The sequence below is a fragment of the Lepus europaeus genome, chromosome 6 (genome assembly GCF_033115175.1).
Source record: "Lepus europaeus isolate LE1 chromosome 6, mLepTim1.pri, whole genome shotgun sequence".
Taxonomy (NCBI): Eukaryota; Metazoa; Chordata; class Mammalia; order Lagomorpha; family Leporidae; genus Lepus; species Lepus europaeus.
This window is the reverse complement of record NC_084832.1, coordinates 58,906,184-58,914,469: the sequence shown is the minus strand read 5'-3', so window position 1 is coordinate 58,914,469 and position 8,286 is coordinate 58,906,184.

The window sequence follows — 8,286 nt, the reverse complement described above, 5'->3', positions numbered from 1 at the left end:
AAGAAACTGGGTACAACGGAAATCAACCACTTTTGTCCTTGATCATGAAAATGAAGGCTTCCAGTTCTGGAAGTACACACGCACTGCTTGAAGTTCTGAACACTTGGAGTGTCTTCCTTCCCGATTGTTTTTCTTTCTTCTTTTTTTTTTTTCTCTGTTTTTTTCTTTTTGCCAATTGTTTTTCAGTGACACTCCTGATTGGGACAGTCACACTGTAGCAGTCTGTTTCTCTCTGAACCAATATAGAAGTATAGTCCAGAATCCCCAGTATATCAGGCTTCAGGTTTTAATTCCTCCAACACCTGTCCATAGAGAAACTCCCATGATGACATAGACACAGTCTAAGAAAGAAACCGCAATGGTGTAGAACTTCATGGCGTGGTCTGAGCCACCCACTCCTGCCCACAGGACCTGCGTGATACAGTGTGCACCAGCTTGATGCTGTCTATCTCATACTCCTTCCAGTTGCTGTGCACAGCTTCATGGCCTGGTAGATCTGAGAGCACTCAGCTCACACACACAGCTAGGGCATACCATCAAATGTTCAGCTTCTACCAAGACCCATAAGCAAGGCAAGAGCTGTTTCTCAGAGGGAAAACATTCATTTCCAGAAGAGGACGTGGCCTTGCTCCAAACTCCCAGGGGTCTTCGCTGTGACTGTCCTGAGGGCTACATACAGCGTCCTAGGCATGTTAGGTGTATCACACGGGGTAGAGAGTCTTGCACAACAACCTGGGCCTGCTGCAACCCTTCCCTTGCACTGGGACCCATTCAATTCAAAATCAGCAACTTTGCAAATTCCTCCATCAGTGTGTCAGGGCAGCATGCTCCAATATGCTCTATGTCACCTCCAAAGAGCCCATCAAGTACGTTAACGCTTTCCTAGGGCAGCAGGTGCATGGTGCTGCAATTTGCTTTCACTGTGATGGGGACAACCAGCATGTCTGACCGCTCATGTTCAATCTGTTATCCAAAAAATGGGCTACTCAGTTCTATTTTGTGAGATGATTATTAAGATCCCTGAAGTTTTATTTTATTTTAAAGATTTATTTATTTGTTTGAAAGGCAGAGTTACAGAGAGGCAGAGGCAGAGAGAGAGAGAGAGAGAGAGAGAGAGAGAGAGGTCTTCCATCTGCTGATTCACTCTGCAGATGGCTGCAATGGCCAGAACTGCGCCAATCCGAAGCCAGGAGCTTCTTCCAGATCTCTCTTTTTATCATTTTATTTATTTATTATTTTTGACAGGCAGAGTGGATAGTGAGAGAGAGAGACAGAGAGAAAGGTCTTCCTTTTTGCCGTTGGTTCACCCTCCAATGGCCGCTGCGGCCAGCACATCTCGCTGATCTGAAGCCAGGAGCCAGGTGCTTCTCCTGGTCTCCCATGCGGGTGCAGAGCCCAAGCACTTGGGCCATCCTCCACTGCCTTCCCGGGCCATAGCAGAGAGCTGGCCTGGAAGAGGGGCAACCGGGATAGAATCCGGCACCCCAACCGGGACTAGAACCCGGTGTGCCAGCACCGCAAGGTGGAGGATTAGCCTGTTAAGCCACGGCGCCGGCCCCAGATCTCTCATATGGGTGCAGAGGTCCAAAGACTTAGGCCATCTTCTACTGCTTTCCCAGGCCATAGAAGAGAGCTGGAACAGAAGTGGAGCAGCTGGGACTCAAACCGGTGCCCATATGGGATGCTGCACTGTAGGCGGCAGCTTTACCTGCTACACCACAGTGCCAGCCCCAATCTCTGAAGTTTTGATTACAGCACAATTGGAGAGCTGCCACAGACCTGAGCTAAAAATAGAGAAGTTGTATTGCTGTCCCCAGTATGTGAAAGCAAACTGCTTCCAGAAGTGCCTGGTAATCAAGAGAGAAGAAAAGCATTTTCTAGATCAATAGCTGTGTCTCAAATGCTAAATCCATGTTGATTTACACTGGTAAGGATTATTAACACATTTGGAATAGCAACTGATTAAATTTAATATACTCTGGCTCTCATTCTCTCTCTCTCTCTCTCTCTCTCTCTCTCTCTCTCTCTCAGATTTATCTTTTCTTTATTTGAATGGCAGAGTCACAGAGAAGAAAGGGAGTGATGGAGAGAGAGGTCTTCCATCCTCTGGTTCACTCCTCAAATGGCCACAATGGCCGGGACCATGCCAGGCTGAAGCCAGAAGCCAGGAGCTTCTTCAGGTCTCCCACATAGGTACAGGGGCCCAAGCACTTGGCCATCTTCTGCTGCTTTTCCAGGTGCATTTGCAGGGAGCTGGATCAGAAGTGGAGCAGCCGGGACTCAAGCAGTCGTCCATATAGGATGCTGGCATCACAGGTGGCAGTTTAATACGCTACACCACAATGCCAGTCACATGGCTCTCATTCTCTAAGACCTGTCTACTTTTTGCAAGCCAAATAAGTAAGGCAAATGGAGACATGTATGAAATCAGCTGAGTGGTAAATGTGTTATTGTTTGCCAAATACTCCGTTTCTTTTCCTATGGAAGAATCATGTACTTCCCTCACCCCAGCCAGTCTTGTTCATGTCACTTGCTCTAGCAACAAAATGCGACATAGGTCACTTCTAGACACAGAAGCTATGAGAGCCGATGTGTGCTGTGCTGTGCTGTATTTTCCTCCTACCGTTAAGACAAGCGATGTCCAGAGAGAGGTTGCGTCACAGCCTGGATCATGAAGTGAAGACAGAACAGGAAGCAACCTCAGTCAATTTGCAGTGGACATGTAGTGTGAGCAAGAAATCAGCTTTTGCTATTGTTCATCACTGGGATTTATGGTGATGTCACCCAGGTATCATCTGGCCTAAACTGATGCATATTAATGAATCCCCCAGAGATTAGCCTCAGTTCAGAGTTCACGCTCCACAATCCCCAGAATCATCCTAGGGACACCAGCAAAGATGCCCACGAGGCCAGGCATTCCCTTTGTGGCCGTGCTGCCTCCCACAGAAACTGTGGCCAGGATGTCGCCGGTATTAAGCACTGTCACTTGGTTGTTGAAATCAGGGAGTACATTTAAAAGGCAGTATTTCTCATCACCACTCGGCAGCCGGAGCTCCCCTCCACATACGCTTTGATATATCATTGAGGGCAGTGTCTGTGAGCCCTCATGGCGGGGGAGCCCAAGCAGTGAAGAACCTTCAGTAATCTTGGTGTGGAGAGCCACGTAGAATGCAAAACAACAGCTGCACAGGCATGCACCACGGGGTGGCTCACTTCACAGAATTTTCTACCTGGCTCTGTGCTCCCTCTTCACCCACAAGTGAATGGTGAGCTAGCAAACGTTGAACAACCAGATCTCAAGGGCTAAAGCAAAGCAAAACTTTTAAAAGTCCTGATCTATAGCGCTTGGTGGCACCTGCAGTGTAAGTTTTCTCCCATCATGGTCAAGTTCAAGCTCCCAACAAGACATCACTTGGTACAGAGCTGGGAAGAAGATGCCCAATAGCATGTCACTATGCAGCATTCCTACCATACAGGTACAATAGATGGAAACAACCTCTGGGCACTGTTTCTAGAGAAAGAGTTAGGAAGTAGTGAGCATGAAACATTTATGACTTCTGTCTTACATTTAACTGTAAGTTTATTGTAATTTATTTTGTAACAATATCTACAGCAACCAGCTCACAAGATCCCCAGAAATGTTGACAACTTTTCTGTTCAATCATGAAGCTGTTCCTGCCCCAGTGGTGAGACCTGCCCTTGCCACCAGCTCCCCACACCTCAACACGCAGAGTTGCATTTGGGGCGTGGTGTGCAACCTCCTCCTGTCACTTGGCCACACCCACCAGCGCTGTGTATTGGACCAGACTTTCTTATACTCATGACCTGGCTTTGTCTACCAATGTGAGAACGCTTAGGACCAGCTCTTTTTTATTTTTTTATTATTTTGTTGACAGGCAGAGTGGACAGTGAGAGAGAGAGAGACAGAGAGAAAGGTCTTCCTTTGCCGTTGGTTCACTCTCCAATGGCCACCACGGCCGGCACGCTGCAGCCGGCGCACCGCGCTGATCCGAAGCCAGGAGCCAGGAGCCAGGAGCCAGGAGCCAGGAGCCAGGAGCCAGGTGCTTTTCCTGGTCTCCCATGCGGGTGCAGGGCCCAAGGACTTGGGCCATCCTCCACTGCCTTCCCAGGCCACAGCAGAGAGCTGGCCTGAAAGAGGGGCAACCGGGACAGAATCCGGTGCCCTGACCAGTACTAGAACCCGGTGTGCGGGTGCCGCAGGTGGAAGATTAGCCTATTGAGCCGCAGCACCGGCCAGGACCAGTTCTTAAGAGAGGTCTAAACAGCAGTCACCAGGCAGTGGCGTTTGACTTCAGTCCCTACACGAAAGGATAGGGAGGCCAGGGAATAGGGTGCTTGAGTGAGAAACCATTAGCTTGATGGGTGGGTTTCCCTTTCTAGACCAGTTCAGGGAATTGTGAGAATCTCTCACATGTACGAAGAACCCAAAGAACTCACAATGTATATGTGAGCTCTCCTAGCATTGTCCTGTCCCCAGAGCCACGGGACACACACTGTTGAAAGAAGTGAGGCCCAAGATCCTCTCAAACCCAAACCATCTCAGGCATGTTGCGGAGGTGGATGGTGGTGACTGTTGCACAACAATGTGAGTACCAAGGACTTGACACTACTTTTTGCAATGGCTGCTGAGGAAGGAAGGGCATTCACTTTGGTCACAGTTTTGGAAGTTCACAGCTCACATTGGTTCAGTTTCTGGTGAAGTCTTTCCTTCCGGCAGAGTTCTGAGGAAACTCAAAACATCACATGGCTAACGAGGCTGTGTGTGTCTGTGTCTGTCTCGCCTTAGAAAGTCGCCACAATTCAACCCTGTAAATTGAATAACATAAAATTGTACTTCATGCTCCACCCTAAAGACTTAATCCAATCTAATCACTTTCCAAAGGCCTTACCATCAGACACAATTGAAATAAGTTTCTTGGGCCGGTGCTGTGGTGTAGCAGTTAAAGCTGCCACCTGCAGTGCCAGCATCTCGTATGGGTGCCGGTGTGAGTCCTGGCTGCTCCACTTCCCATCCAGCTCCCTGCATCCACATGGGAGACCCGGAGGAAGCTCCAGGCTCCTGGTTTCAAATACGCCCAGCTCCTGCCATTGAGGCCATTTGGCATGTGAACCAGCAGATGAAAGACCTATCTCTCTTTCTCTGCCTCTGCTTCTTTGTAACTCTGCCTTTCAAATCAATGAATAAATCTAAAAAAAAAAAAAAAGAAAAAGAAAGAGGTTTCCTCCCTCTTAGTACCATTAACATAAGAATATGGAGATCAAGCCTCTAATACATGGGTCTTTGGGAGACATTCAATACCCAAACCAATATTCAAAACATTGCAACAGGGGGCTGGTGCTGTGGCTTACTAGGCTAAGCCTCCACCTATGGTGCCAGCATCCCTTATGGGCTTCTCTTTCCACCCAGCTCTCTGCTATGGCCTGGGAAAGCAGTAGAAGATAGCCAAAATCCTTGGGCCCCTGCACCCGTGTGGGAGGCCCAGAAGCTCCTGGCTCCTGGCTTTGGATCAGCCCAGCTCTGGCCATTGTTGCCATTTAGTGAGTGAACCAGTGGATGGAAGATACCCCCCCCCCCCCGCCCCCGTAACTACCTCTAAATAAAATCTTTAAAAAAAAAAAGCAATAAAGATTCTTTAAAATATCCATGGGAAAATGGAATTCAAAGATAAGTTTATTTTGGTGCAAAATTTTTGAAATCCATGTATAATTGCTTCATAATTCATATTTCCATAAGCTTTTTGAAGTGTCTTTGTACTTAATGCCACAGAGTTGTATACTTTAAAGTGGGGCCAGCATTGTGGCACAGAGGGTTGAACTGCTGCTTGCAACACAAAAATCCTGTATCAGAGTGCTGGTTCAAGTCCCAACTGCTCTGCTTCCAATCCAGCTTTCTGCTGATGCGCCTGGGAAGGCAGCAGCAGATTATCCAAGTACTTGTGTCCCTGCCATCCATGTGGGAGACCAGAGGGAGTTCCTGGCTCCTGGCTTCAGCCCTGCCCTGCCCTGGATGATGCATCCATTTGGGGGTGAACCAGTGGATGGAAGATCTCCTCTCTCTCTTCCTCTGCCACTCCATCTTTCAAATAAATAAGTGCATCATTATTTTTTTTTTAAAGATTTATTTTATTTATTTGAAAGAGTTACAGAGAGAGGTAGAGACAGAGGTCTTCTATCAGCTGGTTCACTCCCCAGATGGCCGTAACGGCCGGAGCTACGCCGATCTGAAGCCAGGAGCCAGGAGCTTCTTCCGGGTCTCCCACGTCGGTGCAGGGGCCCAAGGCCTTGGGCCATCTTCTACTGCTTTCCCAGACCATAACAGAGAGCTGGAACAGAAGAGGGGCAGCTGAGACTCGAACCAGTGCCCATATGGGATGCTGGTGCCTCAGGCCAGGGCTTCAACCTGCTGCGCCACAGCCCCGGCCCCTATAAGTGCATCTTTTAAGAATCATTAAATGTTATGTGCATTTTGCAGTTGAAAAATTTCATCTCAGGCTGAGCTGAACACCAGTTGGCAGAGGTTTTGATTTCTCTGACCACAAAGTAACTCAGCAGGCTGAGCTCTAACTCATTCTTCTCATGAGCCACATAGTAGGGCATTGTGCAGAAGGACCAGGGTTTGGTCAGCGGGGAACACTTACACACTGAGATTTTTTTCAATGTTTTTGCTCTTGCACTTGGTACTTTGGGCTCCATTATTTGCACTGAGCTTTTGAGAAAAAGATTTGCCTTTGTCTTGTATTTCCCTGTTTTGCTACAGGATGAACCTACTTGCCGTCTACCCAGTCACATTTTGCCAGCTGCTGGTTTAAAAACAAATACAGGCTTGAAAGTCAAATGTGTCCAACAGGTGCCACCATCCAAGTGCGGGTGCTACTGTTGCAGGCATTGCAGACACATCAGCTGCCACCTGCTCTCCCCTCCAGTCAGTCGCCTGGAAGGGTGTGTCACTGGATCTGTCAGGCAGAACAACACAAAGTGTCTCCCCTTAGGGCAGTGAAACTCCTCTGCATACTGTAATAGTGCATACAGGGCCCTGGATGAGGGGCCTTCAGAAAGTTCATGGAAAATGCATGCTATGAAAAAACTGCAGATTCATTTTTTTGCACAAAAATAAACATCTTTTAATTATGTTTTCCATGGACCTATTGAAGTACCCTTGTATGAGGGTCAAAATTCCTAGAATGCTTAACACCAGGAGTGAAGTCTGGGCCAGGCATTTGGCCTGGCAACTAAGACACCAGTTAGGATGCCCACATCCTACATCAAAGTGCCTGGGTCTGACTCCCAGCGCCAGCTCCTGATTCCCGCTAATGCACACCCTAGGAAACGATGGTGACTCAAATAGGTGGAGTCCTGCCACCCAGGGGGGAGACTTAGATTGAGTTCCTGGCTCCCAGCTTCAGTCCTCCAGCCACTGCAGGCATCTGGGGAGAGAGCCAGTAGATGTGAGATCTCTCTGCCCCTAAAATACATGTTTTAAAAGAAGTAAGCTTTGGGTGATAATGATGTGTCAATGTAGGTTCATCAACTGTAACAAACATACCAACCGAGGGGTAAGAGGGAAGTTGATAATGAGGGAGGCAACTGGTGTATGGGAATCTCAGATTCTCTCACTCATTTTTGCTGTGAACCTAAAATGCTCTTAAAAATAAAATAATCTATTAATCTATAAAATCTATTAATCAACCAAAAAGTTTCTCCATTTCTCCCAATCCTTTTTTTTTTTTTTTTTTAATTAACCACTGTGCTTGATTATAAGATTAAGAGGACAACATGTACCTTGGGGACCAGTGTTGTGGTCTAGCAGGGTAGGCCACTGCCTGCAATGCCGACATCCCATGTAAGCACTGGTTTGAGTCCTGTCTGTTTCACTTCTGATGCAGCTCTCTGCTAACATGCCTGGGAAAGCAGCAGAGGATGGTCCAAGAGCTTGGGCCCCTGTCATCCACATGGGAGACCCAGATGGAGTTCCAGGCTCCTGGCCTTGGCCTGGCCCAACCCTAGCTGTTGCAGGGATTTGGGGAGTGAACCAGCAGATAGAAGCTCGCTCTCTCTCTCTCTCTCTAACATCCCCATAACTTTGCCTTTCAAATACATAAATAAACCTTAAAAGAAAAAACCAAAACAAATAAAGGACAAGAGAACTGGACAGTTCCTGACCGGACACTGGTGTTGTGAATGTGTAGGCTGCCTTGCTAATCAAGTTCACGGGCATGTACTGGGCTTGCAGGGTGGTGCCCATCATGGAGGCAGGATTGCAACTCA